This window comes from Pleurodeles waltl, chromosome 4_1 (assembly GCF_031143425.1).
Source record: "Pleurodeles waltl isolate 20211129_DDA chromosome 4_1, aPleWal1.hap1.20221129, whole genome shotgun sequence".
NCBI classification, from domain to species: Eukaryota; Metazoa; Chordata; class Amphibia; order Caudata; family Salamandridae; genus Pleurodeles; species Pleurodeles waltl.
The window spans coordinates 90,811,822-90,832,522 of NC_090442.1; positions in this window are offsets into that span (position 1 = coordinate 90,811,822).

Sequence of the window (20,701 nt, forward strand, 5' to 3'; positions counted from 1 at the left end):
GATATGGAGTTAAAACTTCATCAACAAGCTCAACAGAGGAGCGATCAGGAATATAGTGACCATTTATGAGCAAAAAGAAAATAGTCACAAAACCAATCCATAAAAATAATGCAAAAAATGTCAAACAGAACCATAAATAGTTTGATGGGTATATTAAATAGTCCTTTTTAAGCCATTGATACAGCTTACTTCTTGTTGAAACACTGTCAATCACAGTAGTGGATGAGTCTGAACAAAAGTCATCAATGTCAATGAAATAGCCAGAGGTAGTCTCTGCAAACACGGGAACCGGTGCACTATCCGTACTTTGGTCCACTTCACGTGGAGGCTCTTGGTAGACGGTGTCATTAGTCTGTGATGTGTTTGTGTAAAAAACAGCCAAATCTTGGACAGTAGTGGTCACTGAAGTGGTGACAGGAACTAGCAAGAGTTCATTTTCTGCCCTCCCCATGGTTGAGGAGGTATCTGAAACAGCGTTGGACATTGTTGCATAGTCCGTAGTAGTGTTGTTCATTCTACTATGTAGATGTATGTCCTGTTGGGTAGTGAGAGGGGATTGGGAACCACCCAAGGGACCTCTTGGTCTACTGTGAAGGATCGGCCACATGGTGTAATTTGATGTTATCAATGGAGATAGATCTGTTAGTTCGAGAGCCAGACAGCGGTGGTAAGATTACAGTCCTGGTACCTTGAATTCCCAAGACCGGTACAGGTGCTCTGTATGATGGACCAAATTCCTTCTACACAGCGATCTTCTCACGAACCAGATCCCCAACTTTAGGAATCCTGCCAGTAGAAGTTTAATGCTAAATCCCTTATTCCTAAGGTGGCAACACTTGCAGATGATTTATCATCACAAAATTGCTGAAGCTCCTGTAAAACAGTGAGACATTCATTTATGTCAAATGGTGTTTCTGCTGCCACCATACCAGAGGCATCAAGATCTGGGACATACATAGGTATCCAAAAGCGAACATCATACGGAGTGCGTCCCTCCAAGGACCGTCTTGGCAGATTATTCAGTGCTCTCTGGACCCCATATAGGTGATGCAACCAACTGCGGCCTGAACCTAATACTCGAGCTGTTAAGGACTGCTTTAGATCACGATTCCACCTCTCCACGACCAAATTTCCCTCGGGATGGTATGGTGCGGAGTAATGGAGTTCAACACCCATCGTTTCCATGGTGTCCCTGAATACCTTAGAGGCAAATGCAGGGCCCTGGTCCGAATGGAATGCTACAACCTACATATGTACCGATAAAGATCAGCAAGTCTTTTATAACAGTCCAAGCTTCACCCAACAGCTGTGGCCATACCCACAGGAATATAGAACAAGAATCTACGGTGACTAGTATGTACTTGTATGTACCATCAGGCTGTAAGGGACCACAATGGTCAAGGTACACACACTGTAGTGGCCTGTTGGACACTAAGAGGGATGTCTGCGGTGGGCGTTTGATATTAGAGTCCTTTATCTGTTGGCAAATGTCACAGCAAAGGACATAGGCCCTCATTACAACCCTGGCGGTAAATGCCGCTTACTGCCGTGCAGAAGACTGCCAACATACCGCTGTGCCCGCAGAATTCCGCTACAGCTATTACGACCCTCAGCTCGGAATCTGCCATAATACAGACACCCACACAAGTCCGCCACACCAAAGGTCAGTGATAAACTGGCGATAACAAAACCGACACCGTCACGCCAACAGGAATACGCCCACACTATCACGACCCACGAATCCATGCGGCGGTCTTTCAACCGCATTATTCCATTGGCAGTACACACCACTGCGCTCAAAATACATACACATTTACAAAACACAACCACATTGGACAATTCAAAATACACACACCTGATACACATACACACAGCACACCCACACACCCAATCCAATCTAAAACACACACCCACATCACCGACAATCCCTTACAACCAGAATTCTGATACCACGCCCCCAAGAGACACCACCATCAACAACACCAGCATCCACAGACACACAACACCATCACTTACACAACATCCACTTACCTCAAACAACACACACCAACTCATCCCCTCACACATCAAAACACACACCACCTCACACATCACCCACACCACATCATGGCACCTCAACGACACCCCAGGTTCTCTGAGGAGGAGCTAAGGGCCATGGTGGAGGAAATCATCCGGGTAGAGCCACAGCTATTCGGATCACAGGTGCAGCACACGTCCATTGCAAGGAAGATGGAGCTATGGCGCAGAATCGTTGACAGGGTCAACGCAGTGGGACAGCATCCAAGAACACGGGATGACATCAGGAAGAGGTGGAACGACCTGCGGGGAAAGGTGTGTTCTGTGGTCTCCAGACACCAGATTGCTGTACAGAGGACTAGCGGTGGAGCCCCACCTCCTCCCCCACAACTAACAACATGGGAGGAGCAGGTCTTGGCAATACTGCATCCTGAGGGCCTCGCAGGAGTAGCAGGAGGACTCGACTCTGGTAAGTCAAAGCTTCACTCTTATATCCCCCACCCTACCTGCATGCCATCACATAATCCCACCCTCACCCTCATCCCTATCACTCCAACACCTCACATATGCCCCACTATCACAACCCACCCATCCCAACACCAAGCCCTGCATGCAACACCAAAGCATGGACACCCATCACCAAAGCATGTCCACTACAGATACCCACACAGATCCCAACCGAAATATCACACAAGAATGCAAGCACTGGAGTACAGGGTCACTCACCCATTGTACACAATGGCACACACAGATGCAATAATCATGCCTTTACACCCCTGCAGGACCCCAACCCAACGTCACCGGACAGGAGGTACCAGACATGTCCAGTCTTTCCACAGAAGAGACCCTATAGGAGGCTGGCCTGGCTTGTAGTGGTACCAAAGGGTACTTACACTCTGTACCAGGTCCAGTTATCCCTTATTAGTGTAGAAGAGGTGTTTCTAGCAGCTTAGGCTGATAGAAGGTAACTATAGCAGAGCAGCTTAGGCGAACTGGGAGACATGCAAAGCTCCTACTATACCACTGGTGTCATATGCACAATATCACAAGAAAACACAATACACAGATATACTAAAAATAAAGGTACTTTATTTTTATGACACTATGCCAAAAGTATCTCAGTGAGTACCCTCAGTATGAGGATGCCAAATATACACAAGATATATGTACACAATACCAAAAATATGCAGTAATAGCAAAAGGAAGTAATGCAAGCAGTGTAAAGTTACAATAGATTGCAATAGGAGCACATAATTATAGGGGCAACACAAACCACATACTCCAAAAGTGGAATGCGAACCACGAATGGACCCCAAACCTATGTGAGCTTGTAGAGGGTCGCTTGGACTGTAAGAAAACAGTGAGGGTTAGAAAAATAGCCCACCCCAAGACCCTGAAAGGTAGGTGTAAAGTGCACCTACAACCCCCAGAGAGCACAGAAGTCGTGATAGGGGGATTCTGCAAGGAAGACCAACACCAGCAATGCAACAACAGTGGATTTCCAGACCTGAGTACCTGTAAGATAAGGTGACCAAGTCCAAGAGTCGCGACAGTGTCGAGAGTGAGCAGATGCCCAGGAAATGCTAGCTAAGGATGCAAGGAAACTGCCACTGGGTGGAAGAAGCTTGGTGTTCTGCAAGAACGAAGAGGACTAGGAACTTCCCCTTTGGAGGATGGATGTCCCACATCGTGAAGAAGCTTGCAGAGGTGTTCCCACGCACAAAGACCGCAAACAAGCCTTGCTATCTGCAAGGGTCGCGGTTAGGGTTTTTGGATGCTGCTGTCGCCCAGGAGGGACCAGGATGTTGCCACTTGGATGAGGAGACAGAGGGGGCACCCAGCAAGTCAGGGAGCCCTCACAGAAGCAGGCAGCACCCGCAGAAGTACTGGAACAGGCACTTGGAAGAGGAGTGAACCGGAGTCCACCCGAAGTCAGAAAAGGGAGTTCCACGACGCCGGAGGACAACTCAGAAGGTTATGCACTGCAGGTTAGAATGTCGGGGACCCAGGCTTCGCTGTGCATGAAGGAAATCCTGTAAGAGTACACAGGAGCCGGAGCAGCTGCAAATCACGCAGTACCCAGCAATGCTGTCTAGCGTGGGGAGGCAAGGACTTACCTCCACCAAACTTGGACTGAAGAGTCACTGGACTGTGGGAGTCACTTGGACAGAGTTGCTGAGTTCCAGGGACCACGCTTGTTGTGCTGAGAGGGGACCCAGAGGACCGGTGATGCAGTCTTTTGTTGCCTGCGGTTGCAGGGGGAGGATTCTGTCGACCCACGGGAGATTTCTTCAGAGCTCCTGGTGCAAGAAGGAGGCAGGCTACCCCCAGAGCATGCACCACCAGGAAACAGGCAAGAAAGCCGGCAGGATGAAGCGATACAAGGTCGCAGTAGTCGTCTTTGCTACTTTGTTGTGGTTTTGCAGGCGTCCTGAGCAGTCAGCGGCCGATACTTTGGCAGAAGGTGAAGAGAGAAATGCAGAGGAACTCTGGTGAGCTCTTGCATTCAGTATCTGAAGAATTCCCCAAAGCAGAGACCCTAAATAGCCAGAAAAGGAGGTTTGGCTACCTAGGAAGGAGGATAGGCTAGTAAGAAAGGTAAGAGCCTATCAGAAGGAGTCTCTGACGTCACCTGCTGGCTCATGCCCCTCAGAGCAGTCCAGTGTGCCAGCAGCACCTCTGTTTCCAAGATGGCAGAGGTCTGGGGCACGCTGGAGGAGCTCTGGGAACCTCCCATGGAGGTGCAGGTCAGGGGAATGGTCGCTCCCCTTTCCTTTGTCCTGTTTTGTGCCAGAGCAGGGCTGGGGGATCCCTGAACCGGTGTAGACTGGCTTATGCAGAGATGGGCACCATCTGTGCCCATCAAAGCATTTCCAGATGCTGGGGGAGGCTACTCCTCCCCAGCCCTGACACCTATTTCCAAAGGGAGAGGGTGTAACACCGTCTCTCTGAGGAAGTCCTTTGTTCTGCCTTCCTGGGCTAGGCCTGGCTGGACTCCAGGAGGGCAGAAACCTGTCTGAGGGGTTGGCAGCAGCAGCAGCTGCAGTGAAACCCCGGGAAAGGCAGTTTGGCAGTACCCGGGTTCTGTGCTAGAGACCCGGGGGATCATGGAATTGTCCCCCCAATGCCAGAATGGCATTGGGGTGACAATTCCATGATTCTAGACATATTACATGGCCATGTTCGGAGTTACCATTGTGATGCTGTACATAGGTAGAGACCTATGTACAGTGCACGCGTGTAATGGTGTCCCCGCACTCACAAAGTCTGGGGAATTTGCCCTGAACGATGTGGGGGCACCTTGGCTAGTGCCAGGGTGCCCACACACTAAGTAACTTTGCACCCAACTTTCACCAGGTGAAGGTTAGACATATAGGTGACTTATAAGTTACTTATGTGCAGTGGTAAATGGTTGTGAAATAACATGGACGTTATTTCACTCAGGCTGCACTGGCAGGCTTGTGTAAGAATTGTCAGATCTCCCTATGGGTGGCAAAAGAAATACTACAGCCCATAGGGGTCTCTTGGAACCCCAATACCCTGGGTACCTCAGTACCATATACTAGGGAATTCTAGGGGTGTTCCAGTATGCCAATGTGAATTGGTAAAATTGGTCACTAGCCTGTTAGTGACAATTTGTGAAGTAGAGAGAGCATAACCACTGAGGTTCTGGTTAGCAGAGCCTCAGTGAGACAGTTAGGCATCACACAGGGAACACATACATATAGGCCTCAAACTTATGAGCACTGGGGTCCTGGCTTTTGTGCTTTTTTGACTTTCATTTGTGCTTTTTTGACTGTTTTGTGACTCCTTTTTGCCCCTTGTGAGCTCCCCTTAGCCGCGTTTCCCCGCCGCTGCCTCCCTGCGGCCCCGCCCCCCTCGCGCCTCCATTTGCCGCTCCCCATCACCTCCCAGCTGCTCCTCTCTCCCCCTTCCCTTCTTAATGGCTGGCGCTGCGCGTCGAGGGTGAGCGACCTCTGACCTGATTTCGGTCAAGAGCTCGCTCCCCCATGTCCGCAGCACCACCTTGCTGTGTCTGTGTCCCTGACCCCCGCCCACGCTGCTTCTAGCGTGTTCGAGGCCCTCCTCCACCCGCAGGCATCCACCTGCGCCTCATCCCTGGTGTCTAGTGGGCTTCTGGTAAGCGTCGCTAGACTCGTGTGCATTGTGCCGTTTTACCCGTATTTGTGACTGTATTCTGTGCCTTGCTTTATTGTGCATTTTGCTCCGTTTTGCTTCCATTTGTGCTTTTTTGACTTCCATTTGTGCTTTTTTGACTGTTTTGTGACTCCTTTTTGCCCCTTGTGCGCTCCCCTTAGCTGCGTTTCCCCGCCGCTGCCTCCCTGCGGCCCGCCCCGTCACGCCCCCATTTGCCGCTCCCTCCCGCCTCCCAGCTGCTCCTCCCTCCCCGTCCCTTCTTAATGTCTTGCGCTGCACGTTCGCGCAGCGGGTGCGCGTCTGGCGCGGCGGAGGCGTGCCAGAGGCAAGCCCGTCTGCGCCCGTCCGGGCCTGGACGGCGCCCAGCGCCAACCCCCCTGGTCCACTCGACCCCCGCACCACCAGACGCCGCTACTCGGCCAACCAGCTCACCGCCCTCAACCCCGGCCGCTCCACAACATGCTTCCAGGCCTCACAGAAGTACACCAAAGGACCCTTCTCCTGCCGCGCCTGCAACTTCACCTGCGATAGAACAAGGAAACCTGCAGCAACCAGCACAAACCACCTCCACTGCATACTCCTCAACACACGCTCCGTAAACAAGCACGCCATCGAGCTCTGGGACCTGCTCGACACCACCGCCCCAGACGTAGCTTTCCTGACTGAAACCTGGTGGAACGACTCCTCAGCACCCGACATCGCCAAAGCCATCCCGGACGGCTATAAGATCACCAGAAGGGATTGCCCCAACGGAATCGGAGGAGGAATAGCCATCGCCCACAAATCCACCCTCAAAATCCACACCCACACGGACGACACCCTCAAGACGGCCGAACACCTACACTTCCGGATCCACACTGACCCCAACACCACTCTCAGGGGAACGCTCATCTACAGACCCCCAGGACCACGAGCACCCTTCAGCAACTCCATCGCCGACCTCACAAGCACAAACGCGCTCCCTTCCACAGACTACATCCTCCTTGGAGACCTCAACTTCCATTTGGAGAACAACAACAACGCCAACAACGCATCTCTGATTGACAACCTCTCCAACCTCGGCCTCAGACAACTGGTCAACACACCCACCCACATCGCCGGCCACACGCTTGACCCGATCTTCTCTGCAAGTAACTACGTCACCTTTAACCACACCACCGAACTCCACTGGACCAACCACCACTGCATACACTTCACTTTCAAGAAGCACATCGAGCACCACCGTACCCAACAACCACCCACACCCCCGCTGGAGCAAAGTCACCGTTGACCAGCTGACCAGCACGCTCACCCAGAACCCACCCACCGACTCCACCGACCCAGACACTGCCGCACTCAACCTACGACGGTGGATCAACGACTGCGCCAACACCCTCGCACCACTCAAGAGATCCACAGACAACCAAGAAAGAAAAAAAGCCGCCTGGTTCACTGACGAACTCCTTACTTCCAAACGCGTCTGCCAGAAACTAAAGAAGAAATGGTTCTTCGAACACACATCCGACAGCCTGTCAGCCCACAAGGAGGCCACCCGCAAGCACCACCAGCTAATCAGACTCGACAAACGATCCCACTTCACAGAACGCCTGAACAACAATGCACACAACAGCAAAGAACTCTTCTGCATCGTGAAAGAGATCTCCAACCCCAGCGCCAATGTCAACGACATCCCACCATCCCAAGAACTCTGCAACGCCCTGTCCACCTTCTTCTATCAAAAGATCGCCAACATCCACGACAGCCTGAACACCACGCCTCCATCGGACCCCACCCCCAGAAACCCCACCTGCACCAACCGCCTGGACCTACGTAGACGACACTGAAACACGCAAGATCATGAACTCCATCCACTCAGGATCCCCTTCTGACCCATGCCCCCACAATGTCTACAACAAAGCGGACTCTACCATCGCCCCCCAACTTCGAAAGGTCATCAACCTATCCTTCGAAACCACAACTTTCCCGGAACGCTGGAAGCACGCCGAAATCCACGCCCTCCTTAAGAAGCCCAAGGCAGACCCCAACGACCTCAAAAACGTCCGACCGATCTCCCTGCTCCCTTTCCCAGCGAAGGTCACGAGAAGATCGTCAATGCTCAGCTTACCCACCACCTCGAGGACAACTCCATCCTGGACCCCTCCCAGTCCGGTTTCAGACGCAACCACAGCACCGAGACAGCTCTCCTCGCCGCCACAGATGACATCAGACAGCAAATGGACAACAGCGAAACATCTGCCCTCATCCTCCTGGACCTTTCAGCAGCCTTCGACACGGTCTGCCATCGCACCCTGTTAACACGCCTCCACGAAGCCGGAATACAAGAAAAAGCCCTCAACTGGATATCCTCATTCCTCTCTGGCAGAACCCAGAGAGTCCGCCTCCCACCCTTCCGCTCCGAAGCCACATACATCATCTGCGGCGTACCCCAAGGCTCCTCACTGAGCCCGACGCTGTTCAACATCTACATGGCCCCCCTCGCACAACTGGCCCGTCAGCACAACCTCAACATTCTCTCTTACACCGACGACACCCAGCTCATCCTCTCCCTCACCAAAGACCCACACACCGCCAAAACCAACCTCCACGAGGGATTGAAGTCCATCGCCGAGTGGATGAGATACAGCCACCTGAAGTTGAACTCCGACAAGACGGAGGTCCTCATCTTCGGACGCACCCCCTCCGCCTGGGAATACTCCTGGTGGCCCACCACGCTGGGAGCCCCGCAAACGCCAGCCAACCACGCACGTAACCTGGGTTTCGTCCTCGACCCCGCCCTCACCATGTCCAAGCAGGTCAACACAGTTTCCTCCTCCTGCTACAACACCCTCCGCATGCTCTGTAGAATCTACAAATGGATCCCGACGGAAACCAGAAGAACGGTGACCCAGGCCCTCGTCAGCAGCAGACTAGACTACGGCAACGCACTCTACACAGGCATCCCAGCAAAAGACATCTGACGCCTCCAACGCATCCAAAAAGCCTCCGCCTGACTGGTCCTCAACATACCCCACCACTGCCACATCTCCCACCACCTGAGAGACCTCCACTGGCTCCCCGTGGACAAGAGGATCACCTTCAAACTCCTCACCCATGCTCACAAGGCACTCCACAACACTAGACCAGCCTACCTGAACAACAGACTCAACTTCTATGCCCCCACCCGCCAACACCGCTCCACCAACCTCGCCCTCACCATCATTCCCTGCATCCAGCGCAAGACCTCCGGTGGCAGATCCTTCTCCTACCTCGCCGCCAAGACCTGGAACACCCTCCCGACCTCCCTGCGACAGACCCAGGATCTTCTCACCTTCAGGAGACTTCTTAAGACCTGGCTCTTCGACCAGTAGCAGCACCCCCCCCCTTCAGCGCCTTGAAACCCTAACGGGTACGTAGTGTGCTTTACAAATATTGTGATTGATTGATTGATTGATAACAAACATACTGACAACATAGGGTTTTCACTAGGAGCACTGGGCCCTGGCTGGCAGGATCCCAGTGAGACAGTGAAAACACCCTGACATATACTCACAAACAGGCCAAAAGTGGGGGTAACAAGGCTAGAAAGAGGCTACTTTCTCACAGACCCACAGTGATGACAGCAGCTCTGCACAACTGGATCAAGATGACCAGCCCGGCCCATCAGGGACCTCGGGACAGTCGGTTCCACTGACACTGGCACAAGCCTCCACAGAGCCTCCCCCCTCAGGAAACACCAGCACAGCACCCACCCAGCGGGCCCATCCCTCTGTCCCCAGGACACGTCAATCAGCAGTGTGTCTACCACTACAGGGAACCCAGGCAAACCCACTAACCCAAGAAAATCAGGGACCTGGGGGCAGTGGGCACACGGTTCAGGGGACAGAGGCTCAGGAAAACAGGGAAACTGGGAGGACTGCTGTGTGACAGGGGGCAGACAGGCCCAGGGAACCCACTCTCCACAAGGCACTCTCCAACATCATGGGAGCTTACCATCATTCCCAGGAGACGATGGCAACGGTACTGGCCAAGTTTCAGGAGACCCAGAGGCTGCAGGAGGAACACAACCTTGGGATCAGGGAGGACCTGAAGTCCATTAACAACACCCTGGTCAACATTGTAGGGGTGCTGCAAGACCTTGTCAACACCAGGAGGGACACTGTGGCACAACAAGGGGCCCCTGACACTAGCCTGGATGATGAACAGCCCTCCACCTCTGCCGGCGCTAGTGGACAGGAGCCACCGCCACAGGAACACAACACCAGCACCCCACCCCCTGCAGATGGAGAACCACCCCGCAAAAGGTCCCTGAGATGCAGGAACAAGACAGAGAACATTGCCAAGACCACCGCCAGGAAATGAGACCCTCCTGAATGTCACCCTTCTGTCCCACTTTGTCACCCTGTCCTTCCTTCAACTGCCATTGCTCCACTTCCTATGCCCCTTTGGACAATGCACCTGTGAAACAAATATACTGGACTCTGCCATGGACATTCCTCCACCATCCCCCCTGCCCATTTCACAACCCCCTCCACTTATTTGCACAGAAATAAACACACTTCAATCACAAAACAATCTGGAGTCAGTCTGTGCTTTCACAAATGTGTAATTGCAATAACCATGGAATACAGCAATGTCAATTTAATTGTTCACATACCCATGTAACACAGCTGTAGGGCTGGAGGAAATGTAGCAGAGGGCAAAAATGGGACCCACATCTGTGACATGGAAAGCCAAAGTGACAAGTCAGGGTCCATACCCTGAGTGAAAATTACAGACTTATGCTAGCTCCAACAACAGTATGAGATGTGGGAGGCAGTGACATCTTCTTACCTGTGACTCACTAGAAGTATAGCATGATTATGTTGTTTATGTTGTCGATATCCTCTTCTTCTGCCTCCTCTTCTTCACTGTCCACAGGCTCCACAGCTGCCATAAGACCACCAGCTGGACCATCCTCCTGCAGAAAAGGCACCTGCCTTCGCAAAGCCAGGTTGTGCAGCATGCAGCAGACCACGATGATCTGGCACACCTTCTTTGGTGAGTAGTAGAGAGAACCACCTGTCATATGAAGGCACCGGAACCGGGCCTTCAGGAGGCCGAAGGTGCGTTCAATCACCCTCCTAGTTCACCCATGTGCCTCATTGTAGCGTTCCTCTGCCCTTGTCCTAGGATTTCTCACTGGGGTCAGTAGCCATGACTGGTTGGGGTAACCAGAGTCACCTGCAAATATCGAGGGACAACTGTTAGACACACACTAACCCGTAGGGACAACCCCATACCCAGAAAACTATTCACACTGCATAGGGTCCTTGTCCTCACCTATTAGCCACACACTGTGCCTCTGGAGTTGCCCCATCACATAAGGAATGCTGCTATTCCTCAGAATGTAAGCATCATGAAATTTGGCATTAACATGGGAGATGTACTGGTCGGCCAAACACACCATCTGCACATTCTTCGAATGGTAGCTCTTCCTGTTTCTGTACATCTGTTCACTCCTGCAGGGGGGTACCAAGGCCACATGTGTCCCATCAATGGCACCTATGAAGTTGGGATATGTCCCAGGGCATAGAAGTCACCTTTCACTGTGGGCAAATCCTCCACCTGAGGGAACACGATGTGGCTGCACATGTGTTTCAGCAGGGCAGACAACACTCTGGACAACACGTTAGAGAACATTGGCTGGGACATCCCTGATGCAATGACCACTGCAGTTTGAAAGGAACCACTTGCCAGGAAATGGAGTACTGACAGGACCTGCACTAGAGGGGGGATTCCTGTGGGATGGCGGATAGCTGACAACAGTTCATGGATTGTTGCCCAATCAAGTCTGTAGGTGACTATTACGTGTCTCTCTGCTATTGTCGACAATTCCACCAGCGGTCTGTACACCGGAGGATTCCGCCATCTCATCAGCTGCCCCAGCGGACGTGCCCTATGGAGGAGAACAGTGAGCAGAGAGTCAGCCAACACTGAGTTATCATAAATGTAATTTGCACACATTTATCAATCTGCAATGTGCCAGTTACTGTGTGTATTCAAGGCCTACATTGGTGTGATGCAGTTAGATTAATGCCATGTGGCCCCCTGAAATGGCGGCTTCCTGACCTGTAAAGTGGGACAAGGGGATATGAGGTAACTGCACTGGCGTTGTACACCATCGCGGTAGGCTGTCGAAGACCGCTGCGCAATCCTGCATTGGTTTACATTGGATCCTATGGGTCCGAGAAGCCAATGATGATGTACGCCTGTGTCGCGGTGTTCCCTCACTTGATACCTGACCTTCAACAGGAGAGGACCTACACTGCAAGTGCTGCTGTGACCTCAGTCTGGAAACGACGATGGCTCATGTGTCTGGGGAAAGGGCCCCTGCCTTCACTTTGGAGGAGTTGGAGAAACTAGTGGATGGGGTCCTCCCCCAGTACACACAACTGTACGGTCCTCAGACAAACAGGTGAGTACACTGTGAGCATGCTGCATGGGCAATGCCTGTTTGGAGTGGTGTGGATGGAAGATAAATGGGGGGTGGACTAAGGCCTGCATGTGCGGACGGTGAGTGTAAGTGCGTCTTTGCAAGGGTGGGAACGTGGGCCAATGAGTATGACGGTCCGGACAGGTAAAGATTTTCCTTTTTCCCTGTACCATTCTTCCAGGTCAGCGCCCACCAGAAGAAGGCTATTTGGCGTGCCATTGCCAAGGACGTCCGGACCCTGGGGGTCCACCACAGACGGAGCACCCACTGCCAGAAAAGATGGGAGGACCTTCACCGCTGGAGCAAGAAGACGACGGAGGCCCAGCTGGGGATGGCCTCCCAACGTGGGAGGGGTGCCCGTCGCACCATGACCCCCCTGATGTTCCAGATCCTGGCGGTGCCGTATCTGGAGTTGGATGGATGCTTGAGGGCATCACAGCAGCCACAAGGGGGTGAGTACAGTCTCATTTAGCTGACTCTGTGCACATTACTAGGTGTCTGGGTGGCGGAGGTGGGAAGTGGGTTCCCCTAGGCCAGGGCGAGCTTGGTGGGCAAAGTCCCTTGTGAGGCAGGCTCAGTGGCACCCCAACCCCACTAGTGGTTAGTGCCTTCTACACCTAGTCAGGCTCCTGTGACTTCCATGTGTGCAGCAATCGGGCTTAGGCCTTGTACCCCATGGGCATTTGTTTATTCTAGGAACTATAAGTGCATGGCGTAGTGTGGAGGGCTGCTGTGTCTGTAGTGTCCGCCAATGGCAGTGGTGCTGCATGCACTGAACATGTCTTTCTTCTGTCTTTCCCCCCCCTTTTTGTGGTCTCCCTGTTCTTGTGTGCAATAGCATCATCAGGTGGAGGGGCTTTGGCACCGGAGCAGGAGGGAGCTGCATCCCACTTGGCCCTGGAGTGCAAAACAACGGAGTCTGAAGCCACCAGTGGGACGGAGGGCAAAGGGAGCTCCACAGCTGGGACAGGAGCAGACAGCAGTGACAGCGACTCCTCCTCTGATGGGAGCTCCCTTGCGTGGCGGGCCCCTCTGTGCCCCCCTCATCAACAGGTACAGCCACCACCCCCCCTACAGCACCACCCTCCCAGCAGCCCCTCAGCGTGTGTCCCATGCCCGCTCACCCAGGAGGGAGGGCATCTCCTGTGCCCCAGGCACCTCAGGCCCTGCCCCAGTCAGCCCTGCTGCCCTCAGTGAGGAGGCTATTGACCTCCTGAGATCCCTCACTGTTGGGCAGTCTACCAATCTGAATGCCATCCAGGGTGTTGAGAGGCATTTGCAAGAAACAAATGCATACCTGGAGGGTATTCATTCTGGCTGGCAGCCCAACAGAGAACATTTCAGGCTCTGGCCTCAGCACTGATGGCAGCCATTGTCCCTGTGTCCCGCCTCCCCCTCCAACTTCCTCCACCCAGACCCAATCCCCTGTACCTCAGCCTATCCCAAGCAACCATCAGACCTGCATGAACACACCTCAACACACAATGGTGGCTCAGGCAAACATAAGCACCACACATCCCACAGGCACTCACACAAGCATCATACCCATGCACACATACCAACATCCACTGCCTCCACTGTGTCCCCCTCCTCCACGTCTCCCTCCGCCCTCCCTGTCTCGTCTCCACTCACACCTGCATGCACTACATCCTCAGCCACTACCTCCATCACCAGCACGTCCATCACCACACACTGCTCACATGCATTCACCACCCCACTACCATTCACACATCCCAAGTGTCCTCTCCCAGTGTGTCTGTGAGCCCTCCTCCCAAAGTACACAAACGCAGGCACACACCCACCCAACAGCCATCCATCTCACAACAGCCTCCAGCCCATGCATCTTCACCCAAATTCAGCAGACGTACACCTCCTACAACCACTACCTCTACCTCCACTCCCAAACCCCCTCCATCTACCCGTCCCAGTGTGTCTAAAAAACTTTCCCTGGCTAATATTGACCTCTTCCCTACACCTCCCCCCATCCTTCCCCTAGGGCCAGGCTTTCCAGGTCCCAGCGCAGCACCTCAGCCACCACATCCCCAGGCACAGTGGTGCCAGCAACTACGGGGTCATGGAGTGCGCCAACCATCAGGGCAAGGACATTCCACCACCTGCCAAGGTGAAAAAGGTGCCCACATCCCGGAGGGAGAAGCCGAAAACACCTGCCGCCAAGGGGTCAGGGAAAACGAAAGGGGATAGTGGCAAGACATCTGCGCCACCATCAAAGGTGGGGAAGGACAAAAACTGAAGGGCAAGTCAGGAGAGGGCATGGTGGCACCGACTGAGGGACCAGTGTCACACCTTCTGTCCACGTTGACGCCAACCTGTACGGCGGAGAACACCCCACCTGCACCGCCACAGACCCGCAGCCAGCACCGCCGCCACAGAGCCCGCAGCCAGCAATGCTGCCACAGAGCCCGCAGCCAGCACCGCCACGAATGCCACCGCCGGAAGCACCGCCAGCAGCCCCGCCGTATCATCAGCCAGTGGCACCACCGCAGACATGGCTAGTATCCCCAGCGGTCAGTCGTCCAAGGCTGGTGGTGAGTTTCAGGACCCTGGGCATCTTCCATGAAGCATCACTCTCATCACAGTTGTCACCTGCATAAGGAATGCGAAGCCGCAGCAATGTGGGGTATGTCGCTGCCTCCAAGGCGTATCATGCTACCTGTACCTCCGCAATCTCGGGGCACACACACCCAGGTGAGGGAATTGTACCGGCCACACTTCACGTGGAGCACTCTGGGCACCAGGCCCCCTCCAGAACCAGTGGAAAATGGCATTCACTACCTCAGTCCTTGGTAGGAAGAAGCACTCTGGGCACAAAACCCCCTCCAGAACCAGTGAAGAACGACATCCACTACCTCAGTCCTTGGCAGAATGAAGCACTGTGGGCACAAAGCCCCTTCCAGAACCAGTTGAAAATGACATCCACTACCTCAGTCCTTGGCAGGATGAAGCACTCTGGGCACCAAGCCCACTCCAGAACCAGTGGAGACTGTTATCCACTTTATAAACTGTGGCTTTGCACTCCCCAGGATAAAGCAGTGGGCAAACCACCCACTGAAAAGACTTGAGAGACTGTGGCTTTGTACTCCCCAGGATAAAGCAGTGGGCAAACCACCCAATGAAAAGACTTGAGAGACTGTGGCTTTGCACTCCCCAGGATAAAGCAGTGGGCAAACCACCCACTGGAGAGACTTGAGAGACTGTGGCTTTGCACTCCCCAGGATAAAGCAGTGGGCAAACCACCAACTTGAGAGACTTGAGAGACTGGCTTTGCACTCCCCAGAATACATTAGTGGGCATTGCGCCCCCTCGTGGAGCAGTGGCATCATGCGTTCATCAGGCTGAGGTGCCCACCCTCCCCCTCCCCTGAGGTGCCTGTGTATTTTCTATGTGATGCCCCTCCAGTGTTCTCTCCATTTGGAGTCAGGTATCTAGTGTGGGCCTTGCCCATGCATTTTGGGCCCAGTGGTCCACGGACAATGACTGGTGCACTATCCGGACTTGTATAGTCAATGTACTGATTTGTTTATACTGGATTTTGACTTTTTACTAATGGATTTTTATTGATTACACATGTTACAATCATTTCCTTTTGTCCTTGCGTTCTTCCAGGGTGCGTGGAGGTGTGTATATGTAATGTTGCAGCATGTATTTGTGTGTATGGTCTTGTGGGTGAGGGTGGGGGTGTTGCGTGTGTGTGTCACTCTCTTTTCCCTCCCCCCTCCCCTGTGTTGTAGGTGCAGTACTCACCGTGGTCGTCGCCGCCGTCGTTGGAGCTCCTGATAGAGGAGCAGGAAGACCATCGGCGATCTGCAATTCGGGCTCCATGGCGTCCTGGCTCCTCGTGGGGTGTGGAGAGGTGAGTGTTTTCCCTTCTATGAACTGTTTCTGCTGTGTTTTTATTCGCGTTGGTTCCACCTCGGAAAAGGTGACGGATAGCCGTGTTGTGATTGGGTGGGCGGTACATTGTCTTCCGCCTGTCTGTTGGCGGTGTCCGCCACGCTGTTTGTTTGTACCGCCGTGGCGGTCGGAGTGTTAAAGTGGCTGTCTATGTTGGCGGGTTCCGCCATGGTTGTAATCCCTTTTTTTTTTCGCCGGCCTGTTGGCGCTATTACCGTCACTTTAACACCGACCGCCAGGGTTGTAATGAGGGCCATAGTTTTTTGTTCGTCTGCACAGACCAGGCCACCAGAAGCTTTTCTGTAAGAGTGTTATCGTGGCCGATATACCAGCATGTGCAGAAGCGCTGCTTTTACTAGATCTAATCTCTGGTCTTCGTTGGGCATCACTCGATCTCCAATCCCAGGAATTGTTGCGTAGGCAACATTCTGTGCACTGTTATGGTAAGTATACTTTGTAGGGTATCCCTTCGGAAGGGGCTTGCCTGCAGCCGAAGCTTTCACGGCAGTCAGTATTTCATTCTCCAATCTCGTTCATGAACGAGTCACTGCAGCCACAGAAGCCGTAGCTACTGCTGCTTTGGCCGCTTCATCAGCCATTGTATTGCCAGTAACGGGTACTCCTACATGTTGGTGGCCCAATGTATGTACTACATGGACACGCGGTAGCTTATCCTTAAGATCAGCCACCCTCCCCCACAATATTTTGTGTTAAATGGTGTTCCCTTTAGAGTCTCTAAACCCGTTCAGCTTCCAATGATTGAGATAATCATTGTATGACTGAACGCAGTAATATGAGTCACAGACTATTAAAGTCAGGCTTCCTGGCTCTGTATGTTTGAGCGCTAGTATAAGAGCTTTAAGTTCAGCAAATTGGGCTGCACAGTCCCCTAAGGTCTGCGTGTAGGTTTTGTGTGGGTGGAAGACTCCATCTTCCATCACTCCACTCACGGCTGCACAAGCTAGTATTGATGTTTAGTTCCTACAACCGTCAGTGCATATGACAGTATGGTATCTGTCTAATGGAAAGCTATTTAGAGGAGCAGAGTACTCATGTTTGTACTGGAGAAACTCTTGTGTCTGAAGTTTTGGATCAAAAATGTAATCGACATCAGTGGGGGTCAAAGGCGTTGCCTATTGAATCCACCGTGGATGTGATGCTTTAGCGTTAGGAACGCTTGCTTTGGTGACAGCCTCTAAGGCCGGCACCGGGGAGACAACAATAATACGTTTCCCCTGGGCAAGTGGCCTCTCTTTTATGACAGCCATCTGAACTGCTGTCAGAATCTTTTCTGTAGGTGTAAAACGCTGTTCTGCATTGGAGTATAAATGTGATTTATATGGTATAGGTACCGTGTCACCCTCATTGAAGGTGACATAAGTAAGTCCAACGGCACCAGCAATTATTCAGATGACCAAATTTGTTTTATTATCACATGTGTGTAAATGTTTAGCTTCTAGCGTGACCTGTTGCATTTCCCTAAGGATGCGTGTGTGTTCAATTGTTCAGTGTCTGCTAGAAAAATTGGGCTGAACCAAGTCATAAAGTGGCTTGATACGTTGTGCATAATCTGGAATGTATGTTCTGCCAAAATTAAAGAAACCTAGTAATGACTGTAATTTTGTAAGAGTTTTAGGAGGGTGCAGTTAAGCACATTTTTCTAGAAAGAGACGTGCTCAGGTGGCCAGTCTCTTTCGGCCAATAGGATATCACTAGTAAGTTCATCCCAAGTATCACACTAATGGTGCGCTCCAAGTCTCCCTCTATCTGAATTTTTAAATGATGAACCCTGTCGGGGGAGAACACGGCCGTCTGCTGTTTCAACTGCGATTAAATCGCTAGTTGCTTCGCATCCAGATGATCTTTCAGACTCTGGCGACATATTGTGACCTCTGCTAAGCTGTCTAACAGAGTCACTGCCCACGTCTTGTTCCTCAACAGTGTTCTCAAGTATACTGGCATTTTTTGCTGTCAGTGCTGCCACCTTTTTCTTTTTAAACTGTGGCTTTTGCTGAACAGTCTTTTCCTCTTTTTTAACGGTAGACTGCGGCGAGTCTTTCTTTTGTTTCACGTATTCAGGACATCGATCTGGACGGCCCCCTCTCTTGCTACATCTATCCGATGCGTCCTGGAAGGAACGAGAGGGACGTGAATCAGTATATCTGTCTGGAGTTTTAATGTTCTCCCTATTTCTGAGATTATATCTCCTTTTGGAGTTCTCCAGGTGTGGAGAATCAGCTCTCTTATTTCTTCTATCTTTAAAATATTTTTGTTTGTCCCAGTGCTTCTCAGGGCCCTCTTGTGCCTGCTTAGTACCTTCCTTATTGGTGGTACCTTGTAACTCCAATTTCTTTGGTTTGGCTCCCAAACTATCCCACCCTATACTAGTATAGGTATCGGAAATAATTTTCGGTAGCTGTTTCTCTTGTTCCTGGTGTGGAGTTTCCTGGAGACGCTGGCACATTGCCAGTGCTACCGCTTCCCCTTTAATGTTACTGAGTATTATTGAGGAAACCGCGTCAAAGTTACCCATTAATTTCATCCCCAAATCCAACGCTGGTGCAGCCCTGTGCTCATTTTGTATTTATTTTAACACTTCCGGTAAATTGGCCAGTGTCGGGGTACTGTGTGTGGTAGTGTATATAGCAGCGAAGACTATACCCCGTGTGGCGCAGTCATCCACCAAGGGAACCATCCCAAAGGGCAAGCACATAGTGAGCAGTCTATGTTTTTCCTGTGGTCCCGTATGGGGAAACACAGCTTCCTGAAGATTAGTTTTCTGGGCAATCCAGAACGGTATTTTTTCTCGTTCCGTGGGTACTTTACCCATGATAGTATGCACTGTTTTTGGGTTAATCCCAGTAGCCAAATGGTAACCACAAGGTGCTGGTGGTGCTAGAAGTGCTTGTGTTGTGTTCAATGTTCGCATTACGAACTGAACTAATCGTCTATATATTGTCACTAATTCATTATATAAATCTCGCAGATCTGCTATTGGCATATTTTGTATGCCTGGGTGAGGTGTGTTTGTGGCAAACATAGGCCACGTTGGTCCGTCATTACTTAAGGGACCTAGCCTCATTCTTTGTAGTACATGTGGTAGGGTGCCTTCAAACCAGTTCTGGTGCTCTTGGTATGTGAGCGATATTTCGTGATACTGGTATGCTCGGTACCGTTGAGGTACATTTGCAATTTCATATGTGTGAAATGTATGTGTTCTTTGGTCTACCACAGGAAAGGTGACCCAACAGTAAAATGTTTCTGTTTGGTATGCTTCATTAACTTCTATTATAAGAGTAACATCCCCACCCTCATCTGTAAGGCCATGCGTTAATAAATGTTGTGTTAGTGCATATCTAGCATTTTCAGGAATGTCAATGGCAGCAGTCATTTTTGTTTAGAAAAATGGAACACTAAAATGGGGAGTATAAGTCCTTTTATTGGTTCGAGCTCGAACAAACAACAGCTTAATCAGGTGTTAACTTTTCAGCTGAGGAGGAATTTCCCAAAGACCACGGACATCTCCGTATAATGGTACTTAGGGTACCTGTTGTCTGTGAGACAGTGATAGTCGGGTATCCGTAAATTAGTGCCTAAACACCATTGTTGGTGGCGCCATGTCGTAGTTTGGACTCTTGCTTTAAGCAAGACTGCTGGTTAAAGGATGACAGTACTTTTGCTTGTAGGCGACTATGCCTATTCTACAACAAGTCGGAACTGTTGTCCCAACCTTACCGGCTCACTAGCTGCACCTCACCAGAAACACACTAGTAAAGGGTGATTGGTGGCAGCCTTTACGCATGGGCTTGAGAATAAGACATCTCAGGGAGTGTCATGGTTAAATGGAGATTACCCCTTTCTCACAGATATATCATGTGTCATACAAACATAGGCAATGACAAAGATGCAGTAAAGTTTCAATAGTTTTTATTTAACACAACTGCAGTTTGTGATATGTTGCATGGGCTGCAATGATTAGGATAATGAATAATGCAAGAAACAGAATTGTGAAGACGAGAGTCATTATTACAAAGACCCCCACCATCTTGCAATGCATAAAAAAGACATACAAGATGTAATATGCCTTAATACCCTAATGTGAGAGGCCTAACCTCCTACCTAAAAGAGAGCTGGGTTTGCTAGACCTAATCTGCCAATGCCATG